Here is a 22,381-nt window from a genome sequence, read left to right as displayed (position 1 = left end):
ACCACTATATAGTTAAATGCAAATTCTCTCAGGGTCCTACAGATAACCATGTGGAAGGGAAAAACACTCCTATCCGCTACTATAACTTTTGAGTACTCATTGATGCATTTCTATTTATATAACTAACTATTCATAATGTACCACATCACACTGGGCTACAGTGGATGTAGACAGCCCATATACTAAGTATTATGTTTATGCAAACTAGTCATTCACAATAATGACGCTTTAAGATCTTAAACATGATCATTTACTTAACAGTAAGACAAAATAAATATCACAAATATTCACATATTAAGTAAAATGCAGAAATAATAAAATACATTGTAATCTATATATAAACCTGAATCATACTTTGCCACCAATACACTCCATTTCTGTGGGGCTGAGTAGGCCTACACTTACAGGTAGGAAAGTGCATGAAGGAGAAAAACCAATGTGTTTGGGAAAACTCACAACTGTGAACTATAGACTTTGATATCATTTTCCATTGAGGAATATCCGTACCTTATGAAACCCCATCTGTATTAACTGATTGGTTTGTTGGTGCTCTCCAGCTAGACAAATCATCTTCCCTTTTATATATGAGCATAGCATTCAAAAATCTTTCAATTAACAATCACCCTTACAAAGGTAGTTAGAAAATATTCTCTCTTAATGTAAAGCAGCTCCCTTTAAAAGGCAAGGAGCTGCAAAGCTAAAGATGCTGGCTCTTCTAGGGACAAACAGCCAGGCCCAGCCAGTAATTAATTCAATCACTCAGATGCTGCACTGTCCATTCAGAACAGAGCTTAAAGCAAACAACTCAGGTTGACTCTCTGAGCAAGGCAAACAAGCCTAGCCTGTTTTTTCTACAAAGCCTGGATAGATAAACAGATAGACAGACAGACAGACAGACAGACAGACAGACAGACAGATAGATAGATAGATAGATAGATAGACAAAGTTCCTATTTTTCTCTTACTGCTTTTCTCTTTCAAACCAGAAGAGGAGGAAAGGGAAAGCATATACTTCTGAGAAACTTTACCTCTTAACTCTAGATAATGCTGAAGAGTAATAACTAAAACTGTATCCATCATTCAGTCAATCAAGATTCAAATAGCTGAAGCCTCTTGTGGCCTGACTAGTCTTGCTATTGGTCAAAGCCCCTTTTCCAACCAGTCTAACAAATTGCTTTTCCAACCCTCTTCTGTTTCTTCAGTCTTTACTTGCCAGGTTCTTCCTCCTTCAAGCTCAGCCTCCTATATCCTATACCTCTTATCCAAATATTTTTAGTGGTTTAGATCAAAGCCTCCTTGTTCTCAGTAACTTTTATTTAAAAAGATTAAAAACTCCACAAATTTCCCCTTTGAAATTGACAGTTCTTTTTCAGTCATAACTCGGTCTCCAAATGTTTGTACAATTTTTCATTTTTTTAAGTTTTATCCTCTTCAGTTATAAAATTTATGTGCCAGTGAGCTAAAGGACCAGAATGCTTTGCAGCTCTAGGTTCTCAGCATGTTCCTCTAAGGCAGGGGTGGGGAACCAGTGGCCTCGGGTGGCTAGTTTGACTAGACTCAGTCAAAGAGCCACAATTGAGGACCTGGAGGGCCACATGTGGCCTGGAGGCCGCAGGTTACTTACCTCTGCTCCAGGATATTTTGTTTCCTTCAAAATATTTCTTTGTACTTAATTCCAATATTCAATAAATAAAAGTTATCTTGGTCCTACTAAGTCATCAGACTATTGATACATACATGAGGCATCATCCTTCATCATTCACAAGGTTTAGTGAATCTTCATATTTATATCTCAGTTAATTTTGTGTTTAAAAAATAAAAAACAACTACTAAAATTGCATCTGAAAGCTGTGTTTCTTCACATACATATTTAATAGTTCTTATCAGAATAACATTTTTCCCATTCCTTTCAGGAACCAAAATGTTCTTATATAACAGAGACAATACCTTATATCCTTTGACAGTTGATTTAAATATTTTCCTTTACCCAAAAAGTGTTCTTTCTAGTCTTTTTCAGCACTAAACTGCTGAAAAAAGACCTTAAAGAGGCAGCTAGGTGACCCAGCATGCCTGGAATCAGGAAGACTCATTTTCTTGAGTTCAAATCTGGCCTCAGACATTGCCTAGCTATGTGATTCTGGCCAAGTCACTTAACCCTGTTGGCCTCAGTTTCCTCATCTGTAAAATGGTCTGGAGAAGTAAATAACAAACCATTCCTGTGTCTTTGCTAAGAAAACCCTACATGGGGTCATGAAGAGTCTGATAAGACTGAACAACAACAAATTACAATAGGATCATACATTTAGGATTGAAAAAAAGAACTTAGAGATCATCTAGTCCAATCCCCTCATTTTATATTTGAGGAAACTGAGTTCAGAGAGATAAAGTGACTGGTAGAAGGGGCAGAGCTGAACTTTGAACCTGAGTCTGGATCCAAATCCAGAACTCTTTCTACTGCATCACAAGATAAAGGGATTTTTTTCCCCTTCCACTTGCAAAGTGGATTAAGATAATATCAGGAAGCACTCTGAGCTCTACTAGGAAGAGAGATACTGGAGAAATACCAGATTGTAGTGTTATTATTAAGCAGTTCAAAGAACATTCTGGACAGGGAGCCTGGCACGCATGCAGTCCCAAGAGCTCTAAACAGCTTTATTGTGCTCTGAAAACACTGCCCCACCAGCCAGGATATGAATTTGGCAGCTGCATGTAGGAGAATTGGGCTTGTCTTGGTTTTGGTCTGTTGTTTGCAGCTCAGACCTGAACTGTTATGCCAAAGAGAACCAACCCTTCATGCAGGTGAGCTCTTAAAATTTAGTCCCTAGGGTAGAGCTGCTAACCCTTCATTGATTACACTTTCCATGCTCTTAATAGAGGGGAGGGATTATTGACCTTGGCATCCAGGGTCTACAGGTGGCTGCTGACAGGGTTTGCCTGTAGGAAATCAGAGAAGGAGTCAGTACAAATTAAGGCAAGTCCATAGGCAATAGTAATAATCCTGCAGGAAACAAACCCCTGCTCCAAAGACAGCTGAGCTGTAAATCGAGAAATGACTTTGTGAAGCCGGAGACCTGCTGACAGCCTTCTGCCCTAAATAGCCAAAGGAGGCTGTTTCCCAGTGGGGAGAGTCTCAGTATTAAGCTTATAGGTGGTAGGGGGGTGGAGCAAAGAACCAGGCACAAGAATATAGAACTTGCAAGGGGATGCGAAAGAAATTATTTGTGCCTGTGCATTTCTGTTCAATTGTTTACCTATGATATAACTAAATCATTTGCATAGGAGGAATGTAGTGAGAAGGTCTGCAATTCCATGTGTCCTCCCAGTGATGAATAGCTTCAAGGTCTCTGTCTATTTGGTCGTAGTCTATGATGGACTCACTCTTTAGCTAGAGTAAGGTGCTAACAAGGTGAAGGTAAATGGTTGATTGTCCATGGAGGTCAGTTTACTTTGAGAAAACCTTGGTTCCAAAGCCAAGGACAATCAAGTCTGATTCCCAGACACCAGTCAGACACTTCACAATAGAAAAGAAATAATCATGGCTCAGTTCAAGACCACCCACTAGGAATGGAGACACAGCTTAAAGCATATATACTACTAACAGTGGGAGACAGCAAGTAGAATGGAAAGAAAAAAGGATCTGAAGCCACAAGACCTTGATTGCAATTTTAACCCTGCTATACAAAATTCAGGTGACCTTGGACAAAGTCAGTTGATCTTCTAGGACTCAGTTTCCCTATCTGTAAAATGAAGGGATTTAGACTACAAAGTTCCTACCAGGTCTCAATTCACTTAACTACAAACCTGGGTTTGAAACCTGGTTTTGCCACTTATGTGATATTTACATGACCTTGAGTTTCTTAACCTCTCTGAGTCTCAATTCCATTATCTGTAAAATTTGCACTACTGAACTCATAGGGTTTTTGTGAGGAAAACCCTTAATTAACCTTAAAGTGCTATAGAAATGGGGTCAGTGAAGAGGGGTCAGTGATGTCATCCATAATATCATACTCACATAGTCAGATGGATCTGTGATCTTATTCATCTTGGACATTTCCTCCAACAAGGCAGATTGCAACTGATGCATGCTTTGTGATTCTTATCTGCGATATTCCATAAATTTACCATAGGGGATCCACCTAATGTGCTGGGAGCCATCAGCTGTGACTGATATAAACATCTTCCTTTCCATTTATCACAATATACCAAGGGTACGTAACTGAGGCACACAAGAGAGTGAACTGCCCCATCCCAGAGCACTGAGTATGTGGTCTGGTGATGGATCCTGACTGGTACCTGCTGAGTACCAGCAATATTCTCTCTGTCTCTCTCTGTCTCTCTCTCTCTCTCTTTCTCTGTTTCTCTTTGTCTCTGTCTCTCCCCCTCTCCTCTCTCTTCTCTCTCTCTTTCTTTCCTCTCCTTTCTCTCCTATCTTCTCTTTCCTCTCTTTCTCTCTCTTCTATCTCTTCTCCCTCTTTCTCCTCTCTCTCTCTCTGTCTCTCTCTCTGTTTCTGTCTGTCTCTGTCTCTGTCTCTCTCTCCTCCCCTCCGTCTCTCCCTCCCTCCCTCTCCACTTTGGAATACACTAGGGAGATTCTGCTGGGAGCTGTTATGTAAGACTACAGCTTGGGCAAATATGAACATTTTTTTATCCTAGCACAGGAGCCCCTAGACTACTTCCAACTTAATTGCCAAATTTCACTACCTGTCCATATAGACCAATAACCCTATAGAAAGGAAGGGAGAATAGTGATGAGGAGAAGAGAGGAGGTGAATCACATGGATGGGGGAGGGGAGGAGAGAAGAAAGGGGTGGCCCAAACAGACTGCTTCAGTGAAAGAAAATGCCTTAAGCTACCTTATCAATCAAAAAGCCCACCAGAAGGAGCTGACTAAAGATTTCTAATTAAGATTTCAACATCCAGGAAGGAAACTGCAAAAGTTTCCTGATTAGGCAGCCCCAAAAAGGTCACAAGTGATTTAAATTGTTTAATGTAGACAAATAAGAAACACTTCTAGAAACATAATGTTTTGTGAGTTATGTCAGATATCTTTGATCAAGGAGGCCATTTATAATACCAGAATTTAGTGCATATGCCACTCAATTTGTGCCTCAGTGGACCATCCCTTCTTCCTCTCTGAATTGCTAAGCAAACTTTTTGACCAGAGAAAGAAGAAAATAGGACTGACATTGAAGTAAGAATCAGAGGAGACACAACCCCAGTGCCTGGCTTGCTAGTGCACTGCTTTACTTTGCAAAAGGGAAATCACAAGTATTAACCTCTATACAGTCTACTGGACTGTGTATTACCCTCTTTTCATACTCTCTGCTTAGGCCCCCAGTGGAGCCATGAGTCTGTGCATGCTCAGAACAGCGTGACAAAGCAGTCCAAACAAACCCCAAGGGAAGATGTAGAAGAAGATGAGGCTGAACCAGATGCAGGAGTGTTTCTCTGTACGACTTATGGGGCTCGAGTTTTTGTTTCTGTTTCTCCTCTCTCGTACTTTCTTTCTGGCTAATTTTTAGCAGCTCCTTGCTTCCACTCCCACAACTCTGATCACTGAGCACCAACGATGCTGCACGCTATTGGCATTGTGCTTTCAGGAAAAGCTGGCTTTCCAGAGAGTGCAATTCTGTTTTGTCAGAGAATTTCATCTTTGCATTTTGAAGCATCAGTATCTGGTTTTTGCAAGACATAACTTGTAACATCAAGCAGCAGATCCCCTGGGCTTTCTTCATTATCTCTTCCCACCCTAAATATTGGAGACAATAGAGCAGGGGATTAGGCTTTATCCCAGGTCAGGCAGGGCAATTGAGAGTTCAAATCCATTTTGGAACTCAGAAGAAGCAGAAGAGGATATTTTATAATCTCAGATATAATCCTGTTTTATAGGGGCTAGATCCAGTCCAGCACTGGGATAAGAGAGTGAAAATTTTTCTTTGTTTCATGGTCTTTTGGGAATGGGGAGTGGGTGGGGGTGAGGAGGGTTGGGAAATCATCCTTTGGTTAAGCTTCTGTGTCCTGACAGTCATTAGTGAGGGTAAGCTGGTAAAAATATTCATTTCATATTCTGTCACCACTATATGCTTTGATCAAGTGTATATTTTGGCAAATAATACTCACTAAGGATTGTCTAGACATAGAAATAGGATTTATATGTGGTTTAAGTACCCTCAGATAAAGTAGTTAGGGATGCAGCTGATAAGTGGTTAATAATTGGAGCTGGGGGTGGGGTGGGGAATGTATACACATACTTTTAAGTTTGATTGAATTATTAAGCTTTCTTAAGTCTAGATTATAAACAATAAATCAAGCCCTGATTTGTAACAATTGCTGATTTCTGAGGTGTAAATATTCACACTGAAAATTTAGCAATTAGCTCTCACTAACTGGTTAGAGCTGGCTCCAGCACACCCCTGGTTGTAGCCTGTATTACTGAAAGCTAAGCCTAGATTCAAAGCACACTTTGGGTCATCACCTTTTCAAAACTACAGCCCATAAAGCCCCATATGATGCTACTTTTCATGATCCCAAAATAGAGACATTAATTTTAGACCCAATTAGATTACCCTGAACCTTCACTTAGTAAGACTGGAGAGGGTGGATGGAACCTTTGTCCTGAATTCCTGTACCAGCACCCAAACTACCTGCTTAAGTCAGTCTAGTACTTTATTTTCCAAACTATGTTCTATGGTATTCAGGATTCAACTTGGGATTTCTAAACACTCTCAAAAAGCAAGAGCAGAGTTTTAAGAACCAGAACAAATCTAGACGCACTTGAACAAGCAAGTCTTATAAGCTCTACAGTCTAGTTCCTAGCTCTACTCTTGCTGATATACTGAACTCCCCCTGCCAACTCTATCCAACCTATCCATCCATCCCATCTTCTGTATTGATTTATATATCCAGCAACTATACATGTACCTTCCACCTTATTATTAGTGTTCCTTGAATTGGTATAGTATAGACTAATCTCAGGACTTCTTTATGCTTTTAAAAATTATTGAGGACCCCCAGAAGAGTGTTTATGTGGGTCACAACTATTGATACTTACTAATTTAGAAATTAAAATGTCTCCATAGTAATGTGAAAATAGTTTTGACCTCATAGATCACCTGAAAGATTTCACTCTGAGAGCTACTGGTCATATAATATATCAAGAACGTCAAGATTAGTATGATTCAGTTCCTCCAGAAATGTGTCCACGAAGAGATCCTTAGATAAACATCTCACATGTAGTGTACCAACAATCAATTAAAGTTTGTTGATTATTTAAACACAGATTCTTAGCATTCCCTGCTCCCCTTTCCTCTCAACCCCTCAGCAGAAGTGGAAGGAGGAATGTATAGGACTAAGGGGTAATTTTTTTTTGTTTGTTTCATTGATTGCCATTATGTCCTAGGTTTTTAAAAATGGTATGCTTTTCATTCACATAAATCCTTGATCCATTTGGAATTTATTGTGTTGCATGTTGTGAGATGCTAGTCTACTCATATTTTTTTTTTTTTACCAAACTTTTGACTAGCTTTTAACCAACAGTTTTTTCTTTAAATAACAAATACTTTCCATAATATTTTTGAAAATGGGCTTATATATCTATCATTCTAGTTCATTGTTATCTAATCTTTTCTATTACTAGACAACTTTAATAATTATTTTTATAGTATAATTTGAGTTCTGGCAGTACAAGTCCCTCCGGCTTTTTTCTTTTCCATATTTTCCCCTAATATTTTTTTACCTTTTGTGCTTCCACTTTTAAAAATTAATTTATCTCGTTCTATGAAGTATCCTGTTGGTATATTGATCATTAGTGATAGGGATTTAGACTAAACCTGTGATTTCATTGCTCTAGGTAACTCTCTCTAGTAACTTTGATTGGCACCTTCTCTGCAATTTCTAGACTTCTAGAGCTGCCTGGGGCACTGAGGGATTAAGTGACTTGTCTAGGGTCACAAACCATTATGCATCAGAGTCAAGACTTGAACCCAGGTATGTCTTTCTGATTTTGAGGCCACTTTTCTAACCACTGCTCCAGGCTGCCTCTCAGGGTATTTTGATTTGCATAGCAGTAAATTGCAGTAGCATTAAAAGGTGTATGGAAGCAGGACTAGATTTAGAGTCAAAAGACTAGGATTTGAATTCCTGGCTGTGTCACTTTCTTACTTCTCTGACCTCAGTTTCCTTATGTATAAAATAAAAGAATTGGACTAGATGATTTATAAGATTCTTTTCAGCTCTAAGTCTATGAGCCTATCAATACCCTATCTCTTCAGTTATTAGGTTTTTTCCTTAATTTTTATATTTGTCTTTAACTCTTATGTGCCCCTCAGGTTAATTCCCAGCTACTTAGTTTAAATAGTATTTCTCAATATATAATTTTTTTCTGGTTTGTATTGGTAACATATAGACATTCAAATGGATTTTTCTGCCCTTTTAACCTTTTTTTATTTTAAGAATATTAAGCAAGGCAAGAAAGCTAGGTGGTGAAGTAGAGAGCGTACCAGGCCTGGAGTCAGGAAGACCTCAGTTCAAATCTGATCTAAGACACTTACTATCTGTATGACCCTGGGCAAGTCACTTAACCCTGCTTGACTCAGTTTCCTCATTTGCAAAATGAGCAGGAAAAGGAAGTGGCAAGCCACTCCAGTATTTTTTTTAAAGAAAACCCCAAAAGGGATCACAAGGAGTCAGATACAACTGAAATGCCTGAGCAACCATAAGTAGGACGGAAGTATAACCAATCTTTTATCTTCTCTTTCTCTTTTTAATCTTTCTTCTTGGCATTTCGTTTCTCTTCTCTCTCATTTCCTCTTTTTTGTAGATCTTCCTCTTCATTCTTAGCTTCCTGGATGGGAAACCAGAACAGTATTCAAGTCTAACCCTTTCTATTTACTGTCCTTTTAATCATGTGCAAGTCAGTTTCCTCATTTTTAAACTAGGAATAATAATATTTGTTCTGCTACCTCACAGCATTGTTAGGAGGAAAGTGGTTTACCATATTATTAATCCATTAATTTAACAAACATTGAGTAAGCATCTACTATGTGCAAGGCACTGTTCTAGGTGACAAAGAATTGAAGACTTAAAAAGGAAAGAGTCCCTCTTGGGAGTGGGATATTGTCATGTCAGGTGGACTCAGGTAAGCATATCAGGTGGAGAGTAATTGGGGTATACAGGTTGGAGAGGGCAAGAATGCCTTCAGCTATAGGCATCACTACAGAAACCTTCATGCCAGAGGTGCTTTCTAAACCAAACTTTGGAGGAAGAAGGTGGAGTTGAGGAAAAATGAATTCCAAGAGTGGGGGAAAGAAGGGCCACAGTTTGTGAAGTTCACCGAAAAGCTGATCATCTAGTTTGGCTAGGAGATCGTTTGTAAAGCTGATGTGAAATGAGGCTCTAACGGTGGCTTGGTATCAGATTGTGGAAGACTTCCAGAGCCAGGTTAAGGACTTTTTATTTTATCCTAGAGGAAATAGGGAGCCAATGAAAACTGCTGAACAGAGGAGTGACATAGTCAGATATTGTGCTTGAGGAAGATGTTTTTGGCACTTAGGTGAAGGACGGACAAAAGAGAAAATTCAGGCAGAGAGACCGATTAGAGGGATTTTAAATGTGCTCTATCATTACTTGTTTTATTTTCCCCTCTTCTTCTCTTTTTCTTCCTTTCCTTTTCTTATTAGCTTAGGCTACATGTTGAACACTAGGGCCCCAGGGAAAAGATTAGCCAGTTAGTGACTGAGCCCAAGGGAAGGAATTCTCCCAGGAAAGAGGGTGGGGTCCAAAGTCTTAATAGAAGAGAGTAAACGGAAAGCCCTGCCAAGTAAAGCCAGAGATCATGGGGCCTTATGCAGCCAAATCCGGGGAGTTAGGAAGCAAAAAAGAAATTTGTAGCAGAGGTTCAGGGATGTCGAGATTGTTGTCTATAATGAGGAAGAATGCACTGCTCAGGAGAGTAGTAGGCATGAGACAGATGATAGTTCATCATGCAATTTTGGGGTGGTGGTAGCATTTTCTACAGTGACATCTGTAGAATCATACTCTTTGCTCCTGAATGCAATAGCATTGGATGATACAGAGCAACATATATATCTTTCTTTTTTCTTTCTTTTAGGATTGGGATCCCAGATTTAATTCACTTCAAATTCAAGTAAAAGGAACACATGAAATAATTTTCAGTGTTAAAATTCATTTTAAATTGGAATAAGATAGGAACAAAATAGATAAAATTTCAGTCTAGACTTAATTTTCCTGATCCATTAGCCTCCTAAGATTTTCCCCTCCAATTTTCAAAGAATTTTATTTCAAGTTTTGAGTTCCAAATTCTGTCTCTCCATTTCTCCCCCCCTAAGATGGTAAGCAATCAGATATAGGTTATACATGTGCATATGTGAAACATTTCCATTTAGTCATTTTGTACAAGAAGACTCCAATAAAAGAAAAAATGAAAGAATGTGAAAATAGCATGCTTCAGTCTATATTCAATCAATATCAGTTCTTTCTCTGGAGGCGGATAGTATGCTTCATCATTAGTCCTTTGGGATTGTCTTGGATCATTCCATTGCTGAGAATAGCTAAGTCATTTACAATTCTTTGCCGAACAATATTGCAGATACTGTGTATAACCTTCTCCTAATTCCGTTCACTTCCCTGTGCATTGGTCTTTCCAGGCTTCCAGAAATCATCCTGCTTGTCATTTCTTATAGCACAAATTATATTCTGCTACAATCATATACCACAGCTTGTTTAGCCATTCCTCAGTTGATGGGCATCCCTTTGAATTCCAATTCTTAGCCACCACAAAAAGAGCTACTATAAATATTTTTGTACAAATAGGTCCTTTTCCTTTTTTTTGGATGTCTTTGGGATATAGACCTAGCAATAGTATTGCTAGATCCAAGGCTAGGCACAGTTTTGTGGCCCTTTGGAATAGCTCCTAAATTGCTCTCTGGAATGGTTGGATCAGTTCACAACTCCACCAACAGTGCATTAGTGTCCCAGTCTTCCCACATCACCTCCAACAGCCAATATTTTCCTTTTTTGTCATATTAGTCACTGTGATAGGTGTGAGGTGGTACCTCAGAGTTGTTTTAATTTGCATTTCTCTATTTCATAGTGAAGTAGAGCATTTTTTCATATGACTATAGATAGTTTTGATTTCTTTGTCTGAAAACTACCTGTTCGTGTCCTTTGACCATTTATCAATTGGGAAATGATTTGTATTTTTATAAATTTGACTCAGTTCTCTATATATTTGAGAAATGAGGCCTTTATCCAAGATACTTGTTGTAAAAATTTTTTTCTCATTTTTCTGCTTTTCTTATACTTTTGGTTGCATTGTTTTGTTTGTGCAAAAACTTTTTCATTTTATATAATCAAAATTATCTATTTTACATTTTGTAATCCTCTCTATATCTTCTTTGGTCCTAAATTTTCCCTTATCCATAAACCTGACAGATTAAACTGTTCCATGATCTCTTCATTTGCTTGTGGTATCCCCTTTAACAACATATATCTTTCAGTGGCTTTGCCCTCTTTATCATCATCAGCAGCAGCAGCAGCTCTTGGCTACAATTTTCCTGGAGCACCAGTCTGACCATGTTACTCCCCTACTCAATAAAGTCCAAGGGCTCCCTATTACTTCTTCATTGTTCAGTCATTTCAGTTGTGTGCAACTCTTCATGACCTCATGGGGTTTTCTTGGCAAAGATATTGATGTGGATTGCCATTATTATTTGATAATGGGTTTATTGTAAATCATACTAACATGTATTGTTCTAGTTCATCATTATCTAATCTCTTCCATTACCAGACAGCTTTAATAATTATTGTTTTATGATATAATTTGAAATCTGGCAGCATAATAATTTGCCAAACTATTACCTTTAGAATCAAATATAAACTCCTCTGTTACTAAAAACTCTTCACAGCTATAGGAGGGGATATATTTTCACAGTGCATCCAAGGTGATGAGGTCTCACTTCAATACTTCCTTTTGTATACCCTTTTATAAAGCTAACTCTATTTTATTTCTCAGTTTCAATGTCCTTCCTTAATTTTTTTCAATTACCAAGCATTTATTGTCTATCCTTGAAAAAAAAAGAAAAACAAAACCCTGTAACAAATGTGCATCGTCAAGCAAAACAAGTGCTCACAATGACCATGTCCAAAAATGCACTTCTCCCCAATGTCCTTCCAACGAAGATCACATTACACAGCACTGACAATGAACTTTGGGAAGCATTACTGTTTTTGGATGTTTTCTGCCTATGGAATATACTTTGGGGCTTAGAGGAGATAAGGTTTGGAATAAAGGTATTGGGATGGCTTTCCTACAGCCAACCCTGACCTTGGCCCCTATCTATCCAGCATTTTGGGCTTTGGAGCTAAAGCAAAAGGGAAAGATGGTGCAAGAGAAAAGAACAATTGAATGAGTACTAAATTGGATATTCGTGGAGAAGGTAGAGCCTGAGTTGAACCTTGAAAGAAGGCAATTTTTAGGAGGGTAGTAAATATGCTGAGTATCCAACAATTAAAACTGCTGCTGGGCCTGAAGGGAGGGGTTCTCAGCTCTCTCTCTCTCTGTTGTCTCTTTCTCTGTCTCTCTTTATCTCTCTGTTTTTGCCTGTCTCTCTCCTACTCTGGACCCATGTATTTGGTCCAGACCAGATTCAGTCCTGGGAGAATCTGGCCTCTAATGAAAAGAGTTAGGCTCCCTGTTCTCAAACTCTTTGACCTCTTATATCCCTCCATCCTCATGCTCCTGAGGGAAAACTGCAAAACGCTTAGGTTGGGGCTCACCTCTAGGATCTCCCCAAAGGAGAGAACAGAAAAGTTCTTAATGTAAGGTAATATCAATCAGGTATAGGACAGGTATTTATTTCCTACATACAAGAGAAATGCTAAACATAAAACACAGGTGTGCAATGGGAGAAAGACAAAACATAACAAGTTATAACTCATCAAAAATACTCACCTCATTACATCAACCTCTTTCATAAGAGGTTGTCACTTAACCCTCATCTGTGAGGTTGCTTAGTAAGGACTGCTGCATTTCACAAAGTCCATATCTACTGATCAGGGACTGAACATTCCTTCTTGTTGGTGGCTGCATTCAATACAGAAAATTCCCCTGCCACAAGTCAGCTTCACTCAGTACTTCTGAACCTGTTGAACCCACCAGGTCACTTCCAAATATTGACACATCCATAAAAAGTTTGATGTTCTCTCACTTTCTCAGGAAGATAAACACAAGGAGCCCAGGCTCAAGCTTACCTAGTTGAATCTTCCCTGCTCTAGCTGACACATGGGAGCAGTCACCATGATGTGGTAGCCCATCATTTAGGGTCAGTCCTCTCTTTTACTTCACAGAGGTCTCAGTGCTACATGATGTCACCTGAAGAGTCAAAGGAAAAGAGCCACAGGATAAGAGTCATTCCTTTTTAAAAAGATCCATTCAATCATTGTATCTCCTTGCTCAGTTGTCCATGAGAGAGGCTGCTTTTTTGTCACCCCTCCAAAAGCTCCCTCCACTGCTGAGTCACCATAGAAGCAACCAGAGATTTTGTCATCCCTAAAGCATCTGAACACTGAGCTAGCACCCATGGTCAACCAGAAGCTGGAAGTAATAACAGTGATGATGATGATGATAGTCACTAACTTTTATATCACACTTATATGTAGCACAAATGCTGTATAAATACTGTGACAGGCACTGTGCTAAGTGCTTTACAAATATTAACTCATTTGATCCTCACAATAACCCTGAGAGATAAGTGCTATTATTATTCATTTTACAATTGAGGAAACTGAGGCTAAGCAGGTTAAATGGCTTACCTAGGGTCATACAGCTAATAAATGTCAAAGGCTGAATTTGAACTCAGGTCTTCCTGACTCCAGGCTCAGTGTTATATCCACTTAGCTCCTCCAAAGAAGCTCTGGTCATGCTCTGCATAATCTCTAAATACAAATGCTTTGCATTCACTCAGAATTTAGTTCAATTCAGTAAATACGTATTAAGCAATCGCTAAGGCACGGTTTAGTGCTAATTTCAAAGCCAAAACTATCTCTACCCTCAAGTAGCTTGATATTCTTCTATGGAGACACAACTGTGACAGAAACTAGATTAAAGTTTCCAAAAGAAGAGATGTTAAGCTAGATCTTACCAGATATTTCATCTCTTCTTTATTATATTTTGAGTATTACAAGGACTCTCTAAGACATTCAGCTTTAGTCAATGACTTCTTAGGTTTCGAGCCCCTAGCTACCCTAGACATCATCTCTTTCTCTTTATACATCTGTGATTCTAAAGATCAGCCATTTCTGTTCATTATTCCAAGATTGTTCATATTTATGGGGACCATAGACCATTGGGAATTGTTTCAGAGAGGGTCCCCATCTCTACAGTCTCCCATTCTGTGGAGTCTCAATTGGATGTGTGGCACATGAGACCCAGTTTTTAAGCTCCATGCTCTATCTAGTTGGCTACATCATTTTAGAATAGACTATTTTAGGCTGTATTTATTCCTTACTCTTTTTAAAGTTTCATCAAGTTATTTTTAAAATGTTTTCAATCAACACATCTTTATTTATTGTCCTTACACCCAGAGGCTACATGAAGAAGGTCTCAATTTTGAGAATCTAGTAAACAAACAAAAAAATGTCCTAATGACCCAGGCAGGCAAGCACCCAGGCTCCTAATTGGTCACTGAAATGCTCAGCTTGCCAATAATTGTCCCCTAACAATGTGTTTAGTCACAGATTTTGTAATCATTAAAAGAACCACCACTGGAAAATATAAAGTTGCCTCTTAATTCGTTCAGTTTCTCTACCTTCTTCTAGCCTGTCATGATAATCCAAAAAAAAGCATTTGTTAAGATCTTGTGGGCATTTGGTGCTGCTGGACAGGGCACTGGACAAACAGAATTTAACTGACCCTGGTGCAGGTAGATTGTGACAATCCAAAAAACTTCTCTGGTTTTTGAAACCTAGGCTGTTTTGAGGTCTATTCTCCTTGCTTTAGGCTGCATCCCCTCCTCTTGCCTGACAACACCTGCCTTTCTCCATTGCTGGCGTTTTCTATATCTAGAAACCTCTATGCCAGAAGCTTTTCTTAATCAACTAATCATAATGGAAGGCAGCGACGGGGGCAAACTGGAACTGACCAATGACAGCCCTGTTTTTATGAACAGGCAGCATGGTCTGCCTGAAATATTCTTCATGTGGAATTTGGAACATGTGCAGATATTCCTTCCTTCCTTCCTTCCTTCCTTCCTTCCTTCCTTCCTTCCTTCCTTCCTTCCTTCCTTCCTTCCTTCGTCTGCTTACCTCATGAAGAAAAGGATCGTTTCAATTGACTGCTCAGCTAGATCTGAGAATGTTTACAAAAGGCACTAACCTGATAATTCTGCCCTCTTTTCTCCCTGACTGTGTTCAACAGGAAACATGCTGTCAGCCTCTGAGGGGTGAGGGAAGACTTGGACCTTAATTGCACTGGGGGCTACCATATGGCCTCTCTTTGCCTTTGATGTTTCCTTCCTTTTGGGGGGCAGCTGGGTGGCTCAGTGCATAGAGCACTAGGCCTGGAGTCAGGAATACTCCTCTTCCTGAATTCAAATCCAGCCTCAGACACTTATTAGCTGTGTGACCCTGGACAAGTCACTTGACAGTGTTTGCCTCAGTTTCCTCATCTGTAAAATGAGTGGGAGAAGGACATGACAAACCACTCCAGGTGAAAACCTCTAAATGGGGTCACAAAGAATCAGACACAACTGAAAATGACTAATCAGCAACATTAAACTAGATCTTTTGACCTTTGAAAGATCAATAGATTGAACCTCCAGAGATTTGAGAACTGGAATCCATGGCAGGTTTTGTGGACAACTAGGTCTGGTGAGGAGCAAAGCCCCCAGAAACCTGGTTGACTCAGCACAGGAATGGATTAAAGATGTCCAAGAAGGAGTTGCTGCGATTCATCCATTGGTCAGGCTACATTCAGAAATGAACTGGGTAGGGCCAATGATTTGTAGTTACTACTTTAAAGCTGAGTCCATTCTCCCCAGGGACCAAGGTGGTACGTGGAGAGTGTGTTCCGAGGAGTTGGGAAAGATGTTTTGTAGTTTCTGTTCTTACGCTACCTTCTCAGTAAATATCCCTCTATAAAAATTAATTGACGCTCATCAGATAAATGATACTGGGGTACTCATAATATGAGGGAGAAATCAACTCTAACTGTTGATTAATATTGGAGACAGCATATCAGAACAGGGGCCTGAGCTAGTGTCATTATGGAAAACTCCCACTGCCTTTCAGTAGTATCCCTAGAATCTTGAAAAGAGAGAAATAGATGATCTCATTCTGGGAACCCAATGTGTGGGTGTCTGTGCATTGGGAGAGCAAGCCCAGAGCCAGGTTACCCAATCCATTAATCAACAAGCATTTTATGAAGCGCTTACTATGTGTCAGGTACTGTGCCAAGTGTTAAGAAACAGCCAAAAATGAAACAATGCCTGCCTTCAAGGACCTTACATTCTAACTGGGAAGGTAATATGTACGTGTATATGATGGGTATGTATATATACATATAGATGTATAGATGTATATACATCTATACACACACACATATACAGAATATATAAATGAATCTAACTATTGAGAGGTAGCATACTGGGAATGTGGAGGAGAGTAGGGCTTAGGAAAGACATAGAATGTGGCACTTGAGTTCTGAAAGAAGTAAGGGATTCTAAGATGGAGAACCCTCTTGGTATGAGAGGCAAACAGGGCATAGGCTCATGCTGGAAATTTCCATGTTATCATGGTACTTTGGGAGCCTCCTCTGGCCAATCCCCCCAAGGACATCACTGGGGGAAATCAATCAGACATACCTCAGTGACCACCCCACCCTTCCTATAAAATCCTTGGCCCTCACCGGTTTTTGTTGCTACCCTTGCAGGAAGGCAAAGTTACTCTGGTATAGGGGAGTCCATATTGAAGTAGGAGAAATGAACCCATTGGGTATGACCTGGACATACCAGAACTGGAGGGAAGACTCCTTCTTCTTATCCTGCTGTGACCTCAAGATCATAGCATCAGAGCCCAGTGACCTCCCATTCTGATGACTGAAATATTGATATATCCTCCCTTGCCTCTGTTTTTTTTCCATGCTCTGGTCTTTGGGTCATCAAGTCAGACCTTACTTATGCTTTCCCTCGTGTGAGTTAAAAGGGCCCTATAATAAAGGCCCATTGCTTTTAGCATCACTAGTCTGGCTGGCTCTTTTATGAAAGCCTCTAAGTCCCAAAGCAGTTGCAGTAGATTGGGATATGGATGTACAAGCAGGCACAGAAGTGACTGTTTACTGCTCTCTCAGGAGGGTAAAAATGATCCAGAAAGGGTTAGGCAGAAGAATTTCCTGAATCTTAATAGCCACAGAAGCTAGGATAGTGAGACATGCTCTGCAGCTTCCTGACACTGCCTAACCTCCTGGAGAAACTTTCTTCTGTCCCTTTGCACAAATGTCAGTGATACAAGTCGCAAAGAACACTGGATCTGGAGTCAAGAGACTTAGATTCAAATCCTTTTTTGACCTTTAACTATGTGTTCCTAGACTGATGGGTTAACTTTATGAGTCTCAGTATTTTCCATCTATAAAATAGGTGAATACGACTTATATAATATTAAAGTATTAAATGTGATATTTTAATATGTAATATTTTAAACTTTAACTTTTCAAAATTTAAAATATTAAATTTAGTATTAATTAGCATAGTATTAAATTTATATAATATAAAATACTTCTATTTTTATAGTACTTTAAAGATCACAAAGTGCTTTACATTTACATAGATTATCCTTACAGCAACCATGTGAGGTAGGTGCTATCATTATCCCCATTTTATGTGAGGAAACTGAGACCAAGAGAGATTGTGATCTGCCTGGGGACAGACAGCTAAGTAAATGACAGGATTGGAGACAGGATTTGAACTCAGATGCTCTCATTTCCCAGTTGAACACTTGATCCCCTGTACTCCTAGCTGCCTCTCACTATTTACCTCATAGATTATTGTGGGGAAAAGTGCTTTGTAAAACTTCCAGTTGTTGTTATCTCCTCCTCCTGAGATCCTGCACCATTTTCCAAGCCTCTGAAGTCTTGTGGTAACATTCTGCGGCCATGCCTTTGGGCACCTTTCTGTAACCCTACCTCCTTCTCCTCAGTTCCAATGCCCTTCCAAAAGGAATCACATTACCAAGCTTTGGGGAGCACTGCTGTTCTGTGATATGCTCTGGCTCTCTGTTTATATTTGCAGCCAGGACTTCGTTCAACCTCTAGCCTCTTCCCTCTCACCTCTAGCAGGAAAAAGGGGGGGAAAAGAATTTAAAAATGGAGAGACTTTCATCAAAGACTTTCAGTTTATCCTTAAAGACATCTGTGAAAGTTTGTAAAATAAATATGCTATCATCATATCATATAAACCTCTTATTTCAGAGCCTTCATTATATCATAATTATTTTGTTAATACCTTCTATTCGGTTGTAACCTCCTCAAAGGCAAGAATCACGGTCTGTTTATTTCTGTGTTCCTCTCCCAGCTAATCCATTCCCCCCTTCCCACCAGTGCCTATCTTGCACATAATGTTCAAATACCAGAAAAATCAATTTTTTGGCAGGTAGGTATATTAGTAGTATAGTAGCCGGTGTAGTAGATTAAGCCCTGAGCCTGGAGTCAGGAAGACATAAGTGCAAATCCAGCCTGGGATATCCTACAAGCCATGTGACCCCGGGCAAGTCACTTAGCCTCTGTCTGCCTCAGTCTTCTCAACTGTAAAATGGGATCATAACTAACTCCTACTTCCCAGGGTTGTCTTTAGGAAACAATGTGAAGGGAGTTCTGGACATGCACCTGATGCTGTGCATGACATTTCAGAGTCCAGAAAGACCTGATCCAATTTTTAAGAAGCCTGCTACCCATTGCTGTTATATCTCAAAAAGTTTCCCGAAGAAGCCAGTGGTGAATGGTGAATTCAGTGCCAAGCTTACCACATCAATCTAGCCTTGTCAGGTGGGGTTGGAGATAAGACCGCAGGAATTAGAAGGGCACAGAACAACAACATTTATGAAGCACTGTGTGGGGTGCATTAGGCTAAGTGCTAAGGAAGATACAAAGTTTAGAGAAGGGACAGTCCCTGCTTTCTGTCACTAAGTGTAGTAGGGGGATAAAATACCAATTGTGGTATATTGTTTTACCTGATAATTAGAGGGGCAAAGATTCATTAGAGGTGCAAAAGAAAGTGCTATGTGGGGTTTTCCCTGGTGGCCTAAATGTAGGCCCACATTTCTCCCATCTTTTAAAAAAGCACATTTTAACCTCCCTACCTCAAATTTCTCTCCCATCAAATCCATCCTCCACTGAGTCACCAAAGGATGGTTTCTTTGTTTTTCCCTAAAGCATAGACCCCTCGTTCAATAAACTCCCGTGTCTCCTTGTTACTTCCAAGATCAAATCTGAAGTCCTGTGTTTGGCCTTTAAAGACCTTCACGATCTGGTCCCTTTCTACCCTTCCAGAGTTCTTATACTTTACTCTCCTCCACATCTTCTTGTGATTCAACTCTACGGGCCTAGATGTTGTTCTTAATGTAGGACATTTTGGTCTCCTGACTCCAGGCTTTTGCACTGGTACTACTTCCCTGAGCCCCCACTTTCTTTCCTCACTCTGGCCTCCCACCTTCGCTGGCTTCCTTAAAAACTCAACTCAAATTGCACTTTCTCCAAGAGGGCTTCCCCAGTCTCCCCTCCCTCACCCCGTACCTTCCCTTGGAGCTCACTTCCCATTTAGACTTTATATGTCATTTATACGTTGTCTCCCCATTAGATTGTGAGTTTCTTAAGGGTAGGGACCATGTTTTTCCCTTTCTTTGTATCTTGGCCTGAACACAGTGGGTAGCACATGGTAAATGTTTAATAAATGCTTGTCAACTAAGTGAAGGAAAAGGATACCAGCAGCCAGGCTGCAAACTCTGATCAAGACAAATGTCCATGAACCCAACCTCACACATCACAAGGAACTAAGGGGAAAAATTATCCTAGCCAATAACTATTACATTTTCACACACTGACATGCATGGCTCTCTGACTCTCCTACCATGCACACTCTAGCAGCCAGGCCTGATTCTGATCCACTTCCTTTTGCTACCAAGACCAAAAACCTTCGTACTTCCTGATGTCCCTAAATATCCCCCTACAGAATTGTAATCATTTTCCTACCCAGCTGTTCTTCTCAGTGCTGAGACCTGTCCACGGACTCTGGCCACACTAGTGACAGATTTATAACTTCTCTTCCCTTCCCAGCTCTGCAGTGAACTCCTATCTTCTGACACAGAGACCTTTGACACTAGCTGTCCATCTCACTGACTCAGGTCTCTGGTGCTAGTGGCACTGGAAGAAACCTGCACAGACTGGGTCAGAACTGGAAGCTAGGCTAGTCCAGCATGTCCTGGAAAATAAATAGTGCAGCCCAGAGGCAAGGGAGTGTAGCCAAGGGATTCATGTAGAAATGTAAGGTACCTGGGTATGATGAATCAAGGCAGTGAAACTCAAGTCATGGCTTTAGGGATTCATAGTCTGGGTAGATGTGCTAGGGCCAATATCAGAGGATTTAATCCAAAATGAATTCAGTTCAGTTTGACTTAATTCAACAAACGTATTAAATTTCTACCTGCAAGGCACTGAAGGGAATAGGCAAAGAGCAGAATTCAGAGAAGCAGGTCAACTCAATCTTCAGAGATCCAGATGTAACAGAAGGACACAGGCAAAGCTATGCTGTGAGGGTACAGCAAAGATCGACATCCAACATGAAAGGAAGAATGAGGAATGCAGACAAGACCAGGAGCCCAGGAGCAGCATCTTAGGATCTGGTGTTGATAGATGCCATATTGATAATCATCCCCACAGCTGATCTGTGACTTGATCTTTGGATAGGGCTTGTTTGCCCTCTGCCCTCTTTTTAAGCATATCAGGATCAATTTGGCACCAATCTATGAAAATCATGAGAGTCCTGGCTGATGTCTTTTCCATGTATTTCTTTTTTTGTTGTAGGTAAATAAAGGTTAACAGAAAGAGGCAGGACTTTTCTACCAGCTGATGATTTGCTGAACACCAGAGGTCTCTATAGCTCATGTCTTCTGAGGCAGAATCTAATATTATTATGGTTGTTTTTGTCGTTATTAATCATGATATCTGACATGCATATAACACTTTCAAGTTTGTGAGGTGTTTTGTTTGTTCTCCACAACAACCCTGTGAAGCAGATACAGGAATTATTGTGTCCCATTTTACAGATGAGCAAAATGAGGCTCAGAGAAGCCTTTTCTGTGCTCACACAGCTAGTGAGTACAAGAGATAGGCTCTGAATGCATGTCTTCCTGATTCCTGGTTCTTTCTGTAGTGTACTATGACATGAGAGAACTTAGACATCTTCTGAGTCTTACCAATTCGAGCTGGACTGTAAGTAAAGTGAATATTACTATGTCACATCAGGTTCCGGCACCCTGATGACTTCCTGTGTTGTTTCCTGATGTGTGTCTGATTCTGATCCCTTGCCAGAGTCCCCAAACCTTTGCTACAGGCACACCCAAGAAAAAGCAAAAAGGTTCAGAAGGTGGGGAGTTGTGAAAGAGGCAGCTTTCACTGGGATAGTCATTCTTTTTGTGTTTTCTGTTAGAAAACTCATAGGATAGTTATGACAGCAAATCACTTGATTTCCCAGGGGACACACACACACACACACACACACACATACACACACACACACACATACACACACACACTTTGTAGAAGCAGACACACACATGCACACACACGCACACATACATATATGCGCACACACACACACACACACACACACACATACACAGGAGGTGAAATATAGAGACACACAGGACAAGTCACCCAGTAATAACAGACCCCTGAAGCCACACTGTTCTGCCATTAAAAAGGCTCTCATGATTCACTGCCTCTGTCCCTCCTTCCAAGATGAGGTCTGCCGCAGCAGTAAAATAGGCCAGCAGTACAAGAAGCAGCCTCAAATTCCTGCTTCTGCCTTCTTTAATCTACCATCTGTGGGTAGACTCAGAGGGGAATATGGGCTAGAGCAAGCTTCGGGGCCATTGCCTAAGGCTGCTGTCTCGCCTTTCTGGCTTCCTAAAGTATAGGGATATTCCCTGGCTCTAAACTCCAGATTCCAACTTCAACAAATATGTATCATGGACTTACTGTGTGCAAAGCACAATGCTAGCCACTACAGGAAATACAAAGACATTAAAATTAAAAGACAAAGATCCTGCCTTACAGAACTCACATTCTAGTAGAGTAATATTACATAGACTCAAATGAA

The 22,381-nt window shown here is 40.1% G+C and overlaps 1 long non-coding RNA gene across 2 annotated transcripts; it reads right to left on the bottom strand.

The window, feature by feature from the left end:
* Positions 1–1,750: 1,750 nt before the first annotated feature.
* LOC140530960 (uncharacterized) lies at positions 1,751–21,311 on the bottom strand. 2 transcript variants are annotated; one of them, XR_011976203.1, is made up of 3 exons: positions 20,705–21,311; positions 12,970–13,389; positions 1,751–5,748 (listed from the first exon to the last, which is right to left on the bottom strand). It is a non-coding gene; the product is annotated as an uncharacterized lncRNA (long non-coding RNA). The 2 variants fall into 2 exon arrangements; XR_011976202.1 differs by having other exon boundaries at positions 13,269–13,389.
* Between the last annotated feature and the right edge of the window lie 1,070 nt (positions 21,312–22,381).

The sequence above is a fragment of the Notamacropus eugenii genome, chromosome 3, assembly GCF_028372415.1.
Source record: "Notamacropus eugenii isolate mMacEug1 chromosome 3, mMacEug1.pri_v2, whole genome shotgun sequence".
Taxonomy (NCBI): domain Eukaryota; kingdom Metazoa; phylum Chordata; class Mammalia; order Diprotodontia; family Macropodidae; genus Notamacropus; species Notamacropus eugenii.
This window is presented reverse-complemented; position numbering and strand designations above follow the sequence as displayed.